We start from the raw sequence: 15,903 nt of genomic DNA, 5'->3' as shown, positions 1-15,903 counted from the left end.
GGTGAGCTATTAAAGATTGAATAACCAGTTCTCCTGGAAAAAAAAAAGTACTTGGGGCACACTTTAAGTCTAATCTATATTATTAACACTTTCTTAAATCAGACAACCAACAAAACAATACAAGTCCCAATTTGTAGCTGCTCATTATTTCAGAGGTAAAAATGCCACACTAAAAATTAAAAAATAGGTTCCCTGGGAGGTGAGTCTGTGTCAGAACACTCCTGCTTGTAGTCCATAATATCTGGAGCTTCTCACTGTAGAATTACAGAATCTCAGAGGTCAACTAGTCCTATATGTAACTGAGCAGAAACTCTTCCTTCAGCATCTTCAGTAAGCGATTATTTACTTTCTGTAAAGAAAAACTAATCAAGCATCAAGCAGTTATTAAGCTCAAGGAATTTCCCAGCCTTTTCCAGGACAGCTTATTCTCCTTTGGTGGCTACCCTTCACCCAGCTCTCACCTGTGGCCCCAAGAAGCTGTAAAATATTTCACACCCCATCATTTTCTTCTTTTTTAAAATGAGGGGAATAAATGATCATGAAGGACCTTTTCTATTTCTAAATCTAGCCTCATAGCTTTGTTAGAGGTTTAGCATCTGGTGTGAGAGCTTGTTTAGCCCTTTTCAGGAATGCTCATCCACCTATGGCGTCCACCACAACTCTCACCTGTGGCTGCAAGAAGCTGTAGCAAAGGCAACAGCCATACCCCATTCTGTTTTTAGATGGGCTAATCTGGTGGAGGATAACTGATGGGCCTCAACCCATCAGTGAATTAGGGTGAAGCAAGTGAAAACTTTCCCCAGGGGAATGGGCAGATGAGAACAACTCATAAACCAGCCATGAAGGCAAAGGTACCAAGGTCAGCCACTATAGCCTGAGCCATCACAGGTCGTCCTGACTTTTGTCTTGCCACTAGACTTTAGTGACTCTGGAAGAGACATCAAGTTTCTGACTTTGTGCCAATTCTGTCTCACCTAAATCCCTACCATGAGCAAGTCAAAATATCATCCTGGTGATGTCTTTGGTCCTCTTAAAAAATATGAAGGAAAAACTGCAACTATATACCAGGAAGTGTTCTAAACCTTCAAGATACAAAGAAAAAGCAAAAGGAGTCCCTTCTTGCAAGGAGCTCCTATTCAAATGGAAGAAACAATTTGCAATTAGATATATACAAAGCAGATCCAAGACAACCTTGGAGGGAAAGAACCTAGCAGATGGGGGGGGGGGGGGACTGAGAAAATCCTCCTACAGAGGGTGCCAGATGAAGGAATAGAAAAGTGCCTTATTAAAGGTAGAAGTGAGGTAGGAGTGCATCTCAGGCATGGGGAATAGCCAATGCAAAGGAACGGAGATGGGAAAAGGAAAAGTGTGTATGAAGAATAAAAAATAAGCCTGTATGACCAGAAGTAGAATATGTACACATGAAGCAACGTGTAAGAAGTCTAGAAAGAGAAGAAAGTGTTAGGTTTGAAAAATAAATTTATGCTTGATTCTATAGAGAATAGGGAGAAATTAGTATTTTTAGAGTTAAGGAAGGGCATGATCACATGTGTGCTTTGTGAAAATCCCTTTGGCATCTATGATAAGGATGCCTTTGGGACATCCAGACAGTTCAGGGAGGCATTCACTTTCATAGGATTTGTATTATATATAAATTATAGGGGACAGCTGGGTGGCACAGTGGATTGAGAGTCAGGCCTAGAGACAGGACATCCTGGGTTCAGTTTTGGCCTCAGACACTTCCTAGCTGTGTGACCCTGGGCAAGTCACTTAACCCCCATTGCCTACCTCTTACTGCTATTCTGCCTTGGAACCAATATACAGTGTTGATTCTAAGATGGAAGGTAAGGATTGAATTTTTAACTAACATATTATATAGTCTAACTCCTTCATTTTGCAGATAGGAAAAACCGAAGCTCAGGGAGAAGTTGCCTGAGTTTGTGCTCAAGATCTAGTGATCTATATATTCACTCTAAATTATAGGATCGGAAGTTGAAATTGAGTCTTCTACCTCTAAATCCAGTTTTCCTTCTATGACACCAATTAGGAGACTATGATGATAGTCCAGACAGAACACAACAGTCTCACTCACCACCCCCAATATGTTAGCAGCCTCTGGGCCTTAAGCATCTAGTCAGGGGTGAGACTGTGGATTTTTTTTTCCTGTTTCTTTAATTTCTTCCACGCAGTCTCTTCTAGCCTTTTAGATAAGGAAGACAAGAGGGAGAGAGGGAGGTGGGAGTGCTGGTAGTAGTCAGAGAGGGAGGTTTATTTGTCAGCAGAAATGAAAGATCTTCTTCCCTCCAGGGAGAGGAGGAGTGGAGGCCTCCCGTGTTTCTCACAAAGTTTCTCTAACTGGGAGACTCATTAGGTTTATTGCATGATCCCAAGGCACAATTTATTCACTTTACTCTCCAGGTAAAGCTGGTCTATTTCTGTCCTTTCGCTTTGTTTTCTGGATATTGACTTAAACCAGCTTTAGATCACTGTTTGCTGAATCAGGAGGTTGGGACACTTAAGGAAGAGGCAGTGACAGCTTGATACAGTGGGAATGCCCATCAAAACTCAGATGATCTCAGCTTGCCATTTAACTCTGTGCATGACCTCAGGCAAGTAATTATCCTCTTCTCTGGGACCTGGTTTCCACCTCTGAAAAATGAGAGGGATTAGCTCTAACCCTTTCAGATATGATATTCTGTGATTTGGTGAGTCTATGACCCTGAGATGCTGGAAAACATCTGCTTTTTGCACTTGGAATATGGTTCCCTCCATCCTTGCTACCTACATTCAGCTGTCCTTTACTTGCCCCCTGCTCCCACTATCCTTAGAAACCTGGGCTTTTCTTCTCTAGTTCCTACCCTCTATCTCCAAGAAGTTAGTGGTACAGTGGATAGAGCTCTGGGCCAGAAATCAGAAAGACCTGAGTTGAAACTAGCTCTGTGATCCTGACTAATTCACTTGACCACTGTTTGCCTCAGTTTCCTCAACTGCAAAATTTGGATTGTTATAACAACAGCCTCATAGGGTGTTTTACCAAATGAGATAGTATTGGTTAAGGAAAGAAAAAGGCATTTAATACGGTGCCCTGCACTTTGTAAATGCTTACTCCTTTTCTTTCCCCATCGCTCCTCACACAGTGATCCCCAAGAAAGTTATTTCAGAATTGTAATGCTTTGCAAGTCAACATTTGCTCAAAACCTGGCTCTTGAACTAGTGTGTTTATTTTTATCAGTCAGCCCTAGAATACATTAGTTCAAAACCAAAAAAAGACCAGTTAATAAAACATCACAGCAAATAAAATATCAAGAAAGGATCTGTTCCTTCTCTTCTACATATATATTCATGGAGGATACTGCTTCATAACCAATGGGGAGGGAAATGTGTACAGGGAATATAGAATACATATGTAGAGAACATGTATAGTCAGGGAACATATATTAACTTTTTTGGCCATGTTACAAGAGTTAGAAGGGTAAGTCAAACCTTTAACACTGTGAGACTGCCAGTGTCCTCTGGCAATATGAGCATGATACTTTCTATAAGACATCACACATCTCTACTCTGTAATAACTACAATGCTGTCTCTATTAGTCACCAAGCTATAACTTTCTACTAGTTTTCATTTTTTCAAGACCATCTACTAGTTCTCTGATTCCATTCGCTAAGCCTTTCAATGGCAAAGGATAAATAAACTCTTTTAGACCATTGTCAAGCTCATGAGCAGTGTGCCTAGGCTGAAATTGAGCCTGATCTTTTGACTATCCTTGTTTGATGCTGATTTCAAATCCATTGTTACATACAACTTGATTTGGGATTATTGTTGTTTGGCTTATTTCAAGGAAGACCAATGGCATCATGGGGCGATATCTTAACTTGCTTATGGATTTGAATTAAGTGAGGCAGAGTTGCACAAAGTCATTGCCCTTACTCACAGAGTAATTGAAGTCCAGTGGCAATGCAAAAGTCAGGATGACTGAAGAAAGTCTGGGATGCAGTAGATGAGTTTGGCATCTTTAATATCTGACCAAGCTCTAAGAGCTCCAGAGTGCCTGCTTCAGCTGTTTTCATGGCCAGTGGAACAAATTGTTCTCATCTACCCATTCCACTAAGGGAAGTCTTTACATGTTTAAGATATCCCCAGCCCTCAACTCACCAATGGATTTGAAGGCTGTTGATTACCCTGGTTTAGCCCATCTGCCAAGACAGTTTTACACTGGATGTGTGACTACTGTTTATGCTACAGTTTTTTGGAACCACAGGTGAAAGTTGAGCAAGAGGTAGACCCCAGTGGTTGAATTGAATAGGATGAGAACATTCTCATATTAATTTTCTTTTAATCATTTAATGAGGAACCTTTCTTCCCAAACCTGTCAAGGGCCCTTGGCAAAGATTCTTCACAATATTTACTGATAGACAAGGCTTTTCAATCTAGATTGTTCCCTCATGAAGCTCAAAAGAAGTGTTGATTCATGAATTTGGGGCTATCCCAAGCAATTTCAAGCCTCCTTTACCTTTTACAAATTGTCCTCTTAGTTTAAGTTCTAGAACAGAGGGGCTGAGAATTTTGCCTATTCCCAAAATCATTTATTCCTCTTCTTATAGCTAAGTGGGACAGTATTGATCCCATTGTTTGTCCACATTATGTCTTCCACATTGTCTTCCACATTATGCCTCACTTTTTTTTCTTACATTTTTCATCTCCTAAAACAATGTTTGGCATAAAATGCATGTTTAATAAATGCCTCTCAATCATAACTTATGGACATATACAAAATAAGTACAAACATGTTTATATACATATGTGCATATATGAGTATTTACTACATACATAATTTGTCAGTAAAACAAACAAAAAAACCTCTTTGCTTTTCTGTTATAGTCTACCCAGGATAAAGCCCTGTTGTTTTCCTATTCCTCTTCTAAAAACTATTTTTTATCTCTTCCTAGAAAGAACATATTTTCCCTTTTCTTCTCCCTGCAAATCTTTCCACTTACCCCCTTAACTTGGCCCTCCTCCCTCTCTACAATCCGTCTACTCTCTTCTAGAAACATTTTGCCCAGAAATATTTCTGTCTCTTTTAAATGTGCTGTCCTTCCCCCCACCCCCTACCCCATCTATAACTTGGTAACAAGTTTTTCTTACTTCCTTTTAAAATATGTCCTTGTCTTCAAAAAATAAGTCTTCATCATGCCCTAGAGATATTTCTCAGTACAAGACAGGTAAGCTTTATCCAGTATACATGGGTCCCCAAGAAACCTGGAAGAGTGGGTGTGGATGTGTATGGATAGGGAGATTTGGTAGGGAAAGATATTAAGATTCTTAATAATGTCATGACAAGAGAGACAAATAGAAGAAATAGGAGATATAGAATAGCCACTTTCCATATCTACAAAGTTAAAAGTCAAAGCATATGGTTGTCCTTACAGCAGAATAATTAAGATATAAATGTAGAAAAGAACTTTCTAATCAAAGTAATTGTCTGGGATAGAAACTGAAAGTTTTTTATGTCTCCTCCAAGATTGTTTTCATGCTTAGAAAAGGAGAAATGGGGAGAAAAGGAAGAGAAAGCATTATCAATAACAGGGACAGCTTCATAAAGAAATTAATGTCACTATTCTTCCTATCCTAACTCAAACAATGGGATCAATACTGTCCCACTTAGCTATAAGAAGAGGAATAAATGATTTTGGGAATAGGCAAAATTCTCAGCCCCTCTGTTCTAGAACTTAAACTAAGAGGACAATTTGTAAAAGGTAAAGGAGGCTTGAAATTGCTTGGGATAGCCCCAAATTCATGAATCAACACTATCATTACTCTTATAAAATATCCCTCATTAATATTGTGCCCAGGCTATATAAAGAATGAAAAGTTTAGACTCCCCTCACTTACATCTCACCAAAAATCTTTTCATTTATTCATTTGAAGGCAAATTTCAGGTAAATATAAGGAAAAAATTCTCACAATTAAAGCTGTCCAAATGCTAGGTGACCTATTGGAGAGAGTGCCAGGCCTGGAGTCAGGAAGATTTATCTTACTGAGTTCAAATCTAGTCTCACACACTTACTAGTTGTGTGACCCCTTGGCAAATCATTTGGCTCTGTTTGCCTCACTTTTTTCTCATCTGTGAAATGAGCTGGAGATGGAAATGGCAAACTACTCCAGTATCTTTACCAAAAAAAAAAACAAAACCCAAAACCCAAGTAGGATCATAAAAATTCAGACATGAGTGAAAACAACCAAAGAACAACAATGAAATGTAAAATGTGCTGCCTACAGTTGTGGATTATCTCTAAGAGTCTTCAAGTAAAAGCTGGAATTCTATTTATTAGGAATGTTGTAGAGGAGATTCCTGTTCTGATATGGATTAGGTTACAATAGCTGATATTTGTACAGTTCTTTAAAGATTCCAAAGTTCATTTCACATATCATTATGCTTTATGGGAAAAGTCAAGTCAACACAGATTTATTAAGTGCTTATAAGATGCCAAGCACTGGGCTAAGTGCTATAAATACAAAGAAAGGCAAAAAACTGCTCTCAGGGAATTCATTGTTTAATGGGAGAGACAACTTGCAAACCATATATACATAGAATAGACAGGATAAATTAGATATCTTCTCAGAGGGAAATGTATGAGCATTATAGGGGAGCAGGGAAAGCTTCTTTGGCAGATAGATTTTAGCTGAGACTTGAAGAAAGGAAGGAAGAATTTTGAGAGGTAGAGACAAGGAGGGAGAACATTTCATGTATGGAAATACTTGGATTTAGGGCAGCTAGGTGGCTCAGTTGAAAGAGAGTTAGACCTAGAGGTGAGAGGTCCTGGACTCAGATACTTCTTACCTGTGTGACTATGGGCAAGTCACTTAATCCCCATTGCCTAGCCTTTACTGTTCTTTTGATTCTAAGATAGAAGTAGAATTCAAAGAGGAAGAAAGAAAGAAAGAAAGAAAGAAAGAAAGAAAGAAAGAAAGAAAGAAAGAAAGAAAGAAAGAAAGAAAGAAAGAAAGAAAGAAAGAAAGAAAGAAAGAAAGAAAGAAAGAAAGAAAGAAAGAAAGAAAGAAAGAAAGAAAGAAAGAAAGAAAGAAAGAAAGAAAGAAAGAAAGAAAGAAAGAAAGAAAGAAAGAAAGAAAGAAAGAAAGAAAGAAAGAAAGAAGGAAGGAAAGAAAGAAGGAAAGAAAGAAGGAAAGAAAGAAAGAAAGAACAAGGAACATCAAGGGGATAAGAGTCACTGAATCAGTGAGTATGTAAAGAGGAATCCAGTATTAGAAGACTGGAAAGGTGGGAGTGGGACAGGTTATGAAGCACTTTAAAAGTGGACAGAGGATCTGAGTTTGCATAATGTTGGTATGACTTTGGGCAAAACACTTTATCTCTATAGATCTTGTTTTATTCATCTATAAATTAAGGAGAATGAATCTCCTCCTTTCCCCTCCCTGAAACTGTAAATAATTTGATATAGGTTATACACATGCAGTCAGTCATGCAAAACAAATTTCTATGTCAGTCATATTGTGAAAAAACCTACATAAAGCACACACACAATAAAATGAAAAATAACATTCCTTAATCTGTATTTGGATTCCATTTTTTCATCATGAGTCCTTTGGAAATGTATTGGATCATTTTATTGCTGAAAATAGGAAAGTCATTTATAGTTGATCATTGTATAATATTATTATTACTGTATATAACATTTTCCTAGTTCTGCTCACTTCACTTTACATCAGTTGATATAAGTCTACATAACTTTTAAAGCACACTCTTGCTCTATGATCCCACTTGATCCTCATAATAATCTTATAAGTCAATAATATTCTCATTTTACAGATGAAGAGACTGAGGTCCAGAAAGGAAAAGAAAATCATCAGGACTTCATAAGCAGTAGCATCAAAGCTGGAATCTATTTTTCTCTTGAACTGTAGTCCTAGCACCATTTCCACTCCCAGTTCTGTGGATATTTCCCCAATATCCATGATTATGTGACACAAAGGGAGAAACAAATTTAGTATGACTTGGGTTCAAATCCCAAATATAACACTAACTGAAATGAGAGGAAGCCTCATTTACTGGGAAAATCATTGGTTTTGGAGTCAAGAGATCTAGGAACCAATCTATCTCTGAGAGTTCTCAGATGTGTGACCATGAATAAATACTGATGTGACCTTTGGTCATAATTGACCTCTCTGAGCCATAGTTTAGTGTTTTATAAAATTACAGACTTGGAGTAGATGATCTTTAAGCTAACTTTGAGATTTATAATCTTATGATCTTATAGATTTTGTAGCTTTGAGTTGTGTTCTTATTATATATATATATATATATATATATATATATATATATATATATATATATATATAGAGAGAGAGAGAGAGAGAGAGAGAGAGAGAGAGAGAGAGAGAGAGAGTGTCCTTTCTGACTCTCTGTGACTCCATTTGGGATTTTCTTGGCAGAGATAAGGAAATGGTTGGCCATTTGCTTTTCTAGCTCATTTTATAGATGAGGAACTTGAGGCAAAGAGAGGTAAGTGACTTGTCCAAGATTACATAGCTAGTAAGTGTCTGAGACTAGATTTGAACTCAGGATGATGTCTTCCTAATTCTGGGCCTAGTGCTTTATCCACTGTGTTCCCTACCTTCCCAGCCTTGAGTAAGTCACTTAAACCTCTCTAGACCTCAGTTTCCTCTGTAAAATGAAAGGAGTGGGCTGAGGAAGAGATGAGGCAGCTAACTGATGAAGTGGTTGGAGAACTGGAACACATGATTTCAAATCCTATATCGGATCCTGCAAGTTGTATGACTCTGAGAAAGTCACCTAACCTTTTTTAGACTAAATTTCTTCATCTATAAAATAGGAATGATAATAGGATCTATTTCACAGGGTCATTATAAAGATAAAATGAGATTAGAAAAAAACTTGGCAAACCTTAAAAATACTATCTAAACTCCAGATATGGTTCACCAGGATACAGAATACAGCAGTTCTGTCACCTCCCTGGTCCTGAACATATTACCTCTCAATCTTGCCAAAGATTGCATTAGGTTTTTGAATTATGATATCACAAGATTATCTCATGGTGAACTTTAAGTACTGAACACTAACTCAATTTGTTTAACTAGAAATTAGACACACTGTGATCTGTCTTGCTTACCTCACAGGGCTGTGTAAGGATCAAGTATGATAATGTACAAGAAGATATTTTATAAATATTATGGTTATATAACTAAGTTATTATTATGACCTCATAGTGAGGTTTTGGGGACAGAGTTAGTCTAGGAAGGTGTTTTGGAGATATACTAAGGAAGGAACTTTTGTCAGAAAGGAAGGAGATGGTATGCAAATACTTGCTGTGAGTACAAGTCATGGTGAGTACAAGTCAACTTCTAGGTGGTACAGTGCTGGGGCTGTAGTCAGGTAGACTTGAATTCAAATCCAACCACATGCATTTATAAACTATATGACTGGACAAGTCACTTAACCTCAGTTTACTTTAATTTCGTCAACTGTAAAATTTGACAATTATGTTCATGGTTGTTTTGAGGATCAAATGAGATATTGATAAAAAAAAAACACTCAGCCTCTCTCATAGTGAGGATTATATAAATGCTAGCTAATTCAGAAAGTACAGAATGAAACTGACCATCTCCTCCCATAACTCACACCTCTTCCAAACTTCCCAGTTTCTATTGAGGACATAATTTTTCCTGAGGTCACTCACCCTTGTTGATAATCTTAGAATTACCCTAGATTTTCTCATCTCTTTCATACTCCATAGCTAAACAATAGCCAAGTCCTGATGATTCTACCTGCACATCACATTCATCCCCTCCTATGGGGTGTAAGGGGTGCTCAGGGAGGAGTAATATCTTTGGTATGGAGGGCGTGTCGTGCCCTCCTAGGGCAGCTCTCCAGCCTCTGACCCTCACCTGACACCAGCTCTCACTTGTGGCTCCCAGTAGCTGCTAGCATGCAGCAGTGGCCACACCCTGGGCAACGGCTTTGACAGTCTGGCTAAACCTTGTGAGGGTAGCCATCAGGTCATTGACCCCTGGTGAACCAGGGCTTTGCTCACCCAGCATGTGAAGACTGCTTCAGCCGAACAGGCGGAGGAAACCAACAAGAAGGTTCAATGGCTGAGATGGTGATACAGCAAAGCACTGTGGAGTGCTTAGGGCGTGTTGGAGCACAAAAGACAACACAGACATCCAATGCAGCTGAGGAAGTCTCCAGGTGTAACGACTTTTCGTGCCACTGGACCCAGGCTTCCAACGCCGAGAGAGTGGGACTGTCTCTGTGCATCGACTTTTCCACTTAAATCTCCTTCACGTACAAGTGTCTTTGTGCACACTCATCTATACACCATAGATGAAAATGCACAAAGACAATCGTCATCCTCGGTTACCGAGAGACTACTACTACATTCTACTTTATGTTATTAATTAACTGCTTCCTATTTGTGCATATGTCTTGCTTCTCCATTTGAACCACAATTTAAAAAAAAAAAAGCAGGAAGAAAAATCTTACATTTCTTTCCTCAGCCTCAAATCCATGCCCATAGAATGTCTCACTAAAAAGAGAACAGAAAGAACTGAGACACTAGAGATTACAGAGATCACCTCAGCCAAGCCTATTATTTGACAGATGAAACTGACATCCAGAAAAGGAAAATGATTTACCCAAGTTCCAAAAGTCAGAGAGTGAAAGAACTAGGATTAGAATCCCAACCCCATGTATCCTAGTCCAATGCATTTGTTACCACCCCACACTGTCTCCATATATTTGGGTTCTTGTTGAAGGGTGAAGGTGAAGACTTAGATTCAGGAGCAAGTGAGGCACATCCAGACTAACAGGAGTCAATTTATTTGATTGCAGCCAAGGCATGAAGCCAAGATGTGGTAGAAACTGAGAGCAAACAAGGTTGAATTGACTCGGATTACTTCCTACAATCCCCATAATTTTAGCTTTTTCAAAACTACCAACATGGATAAACAAGTCTGTCCTTTGGATCTGTTCTCCCTTGCTAAGAGAAGAATAAGGATCATGGGAGCCTTCCTCATACCCTATTAATTCTGGTTGTGATGTGGACTTGAGTGAACCTTTCCTGTTTACATTTGGCATGACACAGTATTTTAGCCAAACCTGAGTCTGGGCATCTTTGCTTATTGGATGGTAAATCTTGACAAACTGTTATAGCCATTGCTGCTTTGGAAGGTAGCTGTGGGGGGGGGGGGGGAGGGAGAGTTGTAAAAAAAAAAAGCATTCCCTTTAATAATTAGCTATGTGAAAAGGAGTCAATTCACATGCTGTCAATATTTCCAGCCATTCAGCGGCTGAATGTTTGAGCCAGGGTCTCAAAGGTACCAGGACATCTTAGTTAAGGTTGCCTCCAGCTGGGGCAGGAGAGTCAATGGGATTGGAGGAGTGGCTCAGGAGACTTAGAGAACTGGGAATGGGACTGCTTGAATATATCAATAACAACAACAAAAATAAATCCTTGTGTTAGAAGATAGGAGAAAGGGAAAAACAAAGCTGCTTCAAGGGAAGCTGCTGAAACTCTGAAAGGGAGGGGATGTTTAGGAGAGAGAAAAAGGAATGGGGGAGGGTGGAGGAGAAAGAGAAGATAGAAATGGAGAAAGATGAGGGGAAAGGAGAGGATTCATAGATGTGGAGGGGAATAAAGGAAGAAAAATGGGAGGAAAGAAAAGGTGGAGCGAAACAAACTGGATTTAATGAGGTTTTGCTGTCTCAGAAATACATAATAGACTTGGCTGGGTCAGTCTTGGCTCATTCTGCTCCATTTCTCCCATGTACTCCAATCACACATTGACTGTAGCCCTCCTTAAACCTTCATTCCCATCATGCATTTCTCTTTAGCCCATCCACCCCCACTTCTCCAACCTCCTGTTTCTCCTTACCTAGGTTCTTTTCTATTCCCTTATCTTATTTAATCTCCCCCTCATAATAAGGCCTCTAGTCCCATCCTTGATTCTTCCACTCTCCCTCCATAGACCTATTCCACCCCCATGTCCTCCTATTGCCCTTATCAACCTCAGCTTATCTTTCTACTCAAAATGTACTTGTGGGAACAAACAAACTTAAGAACTCTGATCGACATATCGACCAACCATAATTCCAGAGGATTCATACTCAAACTTGCTGCCTATTTCCTGATACAGAGATGATGGATTCTGATGGTAGACTGAGAACTCTCTGTCTCTGTCTCTGTCATTCTAGCTATCTTTCTGTCTCTATCTCTGTCTCTATGCCAAAATGGGAATTTGTTTTGCTCAATTATGTTTTTAATAGAATTTTTTTTTAATTTCTAAGTGGGAGAAGGGGAGAAAGGAGAATAGAGAGAAAAGGAAAACCTTTTTTTGTGAAAATGAAGTTAAAATTTAATTTAAAAAATACACCCTGCAAGATGAAGCTGAAAGTAAATTAGAAAATAAATGTCGAGACTTCCGGGTAAACATGACTGCAATCTAGACGCGACTCGCTTCCTCTCCCCGGCACCGAAGGAAATAGACTACATCAAAGGAGCATAAAAATCACCTTTGGAGGAGCAGAGGGACTCTCCAGTACCCCAAAGAGGTGAAGGTACGTGGGGTTTGAACATTTCCACACTATAAGAAGGAGGAAAAGCTTGCACAGAAATGTGAACTGAGCCGCCCTTCCCCCACACACACCTCCCCCACAAAACCAGAGTGAACTATTGGAGCGCTCACTGGGAGAGTGAGTGAGTGGGGAATGTCTCTGTCTGGGGGGGCACACCAGGGTCCTTGGGATCTGGGGACTGCCAGGAAACAACGTTTTTTTATTTATATCCCTGAGTGCATATATTAACAAATTAGGGAGGGCAGAGATCAAGGAATTGAAAATGCAAATGAAAAAACTTGAGAACGAACAAATTAAAACCCCCCAGAAGAAAACCAAATTAGAGATCCTAAAAATTAAGGGAGAAATTAATAAAATTGAAAGTGATAGAACTATTGAGCGAATAAACAAGACTAGAAGCTGGTACTTTGATAAAACAGACAAAATAGACAAAGTACTGGTCAATCTAATTAAAAAAAGGAAAGAAGAAAGTCAAATTAACAGCATCAAGGATGAAAAGGGGGATCTCACCTCCAATGAAGAGGAAATTAAGGCAATCATTAAAAACTACTTTACCCAACTATATGGCAATAAATATACCTATCTAGGTGATATGGATGAATATTTACAAAAATATAAATTGCCTAGACTAACAGAAGACGAAATAGATTTCTTAAATAATCCCATATCAGAAAAAGAAATCCAACAGGCCATCAAAGAACTTCCTAAGAAAAAATCCCCAGGGCCTGATGGATTCACCAGTGAATTCTATCAAACATTCAAAGAACAGCTAACTCCAATACTATACAAACTATTTGACATAATAAGCAAAGAGGGAGTTCTACCAAATTCCTTTTATGACACAAACATGGTACTAATTCCAAAGCCAGGCAGGCCAAAAACAGAGAAAGAAAATTATAGACCAATCTCCCTAATGAATATAGATGCAAAAATCTTAAATAGAATACTAACAAAAAGACTCTTGAAAGTGATCAGAAGAATCATTCACCATGATCAAGTAGGATTTATACCAGGGATGCAGGGCTGGTTCAACATTAGGAAAACCATCCACATGATTGACCACATCAACAAACAAACCAACAAAAATCACATGATTATTTCAATAGATACAGAGAAAGCCTTTGATAAAATACAACACCCATTACTATTAAAAACACTAGAAAGCATAGGAATAGAAGTGCCGTTCCTAAAAATAATAAACAGTATATATCTAAAACCATCAACTAATATCATCTGCAATGGGGATAAACTAAATCCATTCCCATTAAGATCAGGAATGAAACAAGGATGTCCATTATCACCTCTATTATTTGACATTGTACTAGAAACACTAGCAGTAGCAATTAGAGAAGAAAAAGAAATTGAAGGCATCAAAATAGGCAAGGAGGAGACTAAGTTATCACTCTTTGCAGATGACATGATGGTCTACTTAAAGAATCCTAGAGATTCAACCAAAAAGCTAATCAAAATAATCAACAACTTTAGCAAAGTTGCAGGATACAAAATAAACCCACATAAGTCATCAGCATTTCTATATAATTCCAACACAGCTCAGCAGCAAGAACTAGAAAGAGAAACCCAATTCAAAATTACCTTAGACAAAATAAAATACTTAGGAATCTATCTCCCGAGACAAACACAGGAAATATATGAACACAACTACAAAACACTCTGCACACAACTAAAACGAGACTTGAACAATTGGAAAAACATTAACTGCTCATGGGTAGGACAAGCCAATATAATAAAAATGACCATCCTACCCAAACTCATCTATCTATTTAGTGCCATATCCATGGAACTTCTAAAAAAATTTTTTACTGATTTAATAAAAACCATAACAAAGTTCATTTGGAAGAACAAAGGATCAAGGATATCCAGGGAAATAATGAAAAAAATACAAAGGAAGGGGGCCTTGCAGTCCCAGATCTCAGACTATATTATAAAGCAGCAGTCACCAAAACAATCTGGTACTGGCTAAGAGACAGAAAGGAGAATCAGTGGAATAGACTCGGGGTAAGTGACCTCAGCAAGACAGTATATGACAAACCCAAATATCTCAGCTTTTGGGACAAAAATCCACTATTTCATAAAAACTCCTGGGAAAATTGGAGGACAGTGTGGGAAAGATTAGGTTTAGATCAACACCTCACACCCTACACCAAGATAAATTCAAAATGGGTGAATGATTTGAACATAAAGAAGGAAACCATAAGAAAATTAGGCAAACACAGAATAGTATACATGTCAGACCTTTGGGAAGGGAAAGACTTTAAAACCAAGCAAGACTTAGAAAGTGTCATGAAATGCAAAATAAATAATTTGAAATACATCAAATTAAAAAGTTTTTGTACAAACAAAAACAATGTAACTAAAATCAGAAGGGAAACAACAAGTTGGGGAACAATCTTCATAAAAACCTCTGACAAAGGTTTAATTACTCTAATTTACAAAGAGCTAAATCAATTGTACAAAAAATAAAGCCATTCTCCAGTTGATAAATGGGTAAGGGACATGAACAGGCAGTTCTCAGCCAAAGAAATCAAAACTATTAATAAGCACATGAAAAAGAGCTCTACATCTCTTATAATCAGAGAGATGCAAATCAAAACAACTCTGAGGTATCACCTCACACCTAGCAGATTGGCTAACATGTCAGCAAAGGAAAGTAATGAATGCTGGAGGGGATGTGGCAAAGTAGGGACATTAATTCATTGCTGGTGGAGTTGTGAATTGATCCAACCATTCTGGAGGGCACTTTGGAACTATGCCCAAAGGGTGATAAAAGACTGTCTGCCCTTTGATCCAGCTATAGCACTGCTGGCTTTGTACCCCAAAGAGATAATAAGGAAAAAGACTTATACAAGAATATTCATAGCAGCACTCTTTGTGGTGACCAAAAATTGGAAAACGAGGGGATGCCCCTCAATTGGGGAATGGCTGAACAAATCATGGTATATGTTGGTTATGGAACACTATTGTGCTTAAAGGAATAATAAAGTAGAGGAATTCCATGGAGACTGGAACAACCTCCAAGAAGTGATGCAGAGCGAAAGGAGCAGAACCAGGAAATCATTATACACAGAGACTGATACATTGTGGTACAATCGAAGGTAATGGACTTCTTCATTAGTGTCAATGCAATGTCCCTGAACAATCTGTAGGGATCTAAAAAATACTATCCACAAGCAGAGGATAAACTGTGGTAATAAAAACAATGAGGAAAAGCAACTGCTTGACTACAGGGGCTGAGAGGAAATGACTAAGGAGAGACCCTAAATGAACACTCTAA

This window comes from Monodelphis domestica, chromosome 2, assembly GCF_027887165.1.
Source record: "Monodelphis domestica isolate mMonDom1 chromosome 2, mMonDom1.pri, whole genome shotgun sequence".
NCBI lineage: Eukaryota > Metazoa > Chordata > Mammalia > Didelphimorphia > Didelphidae > Monodelphis > Monodelphis domestica.
The sequence above is the reverse complement of the archived record's forward strand: the minus strand, read 5'-3'. Positions refer to the sequence as shown.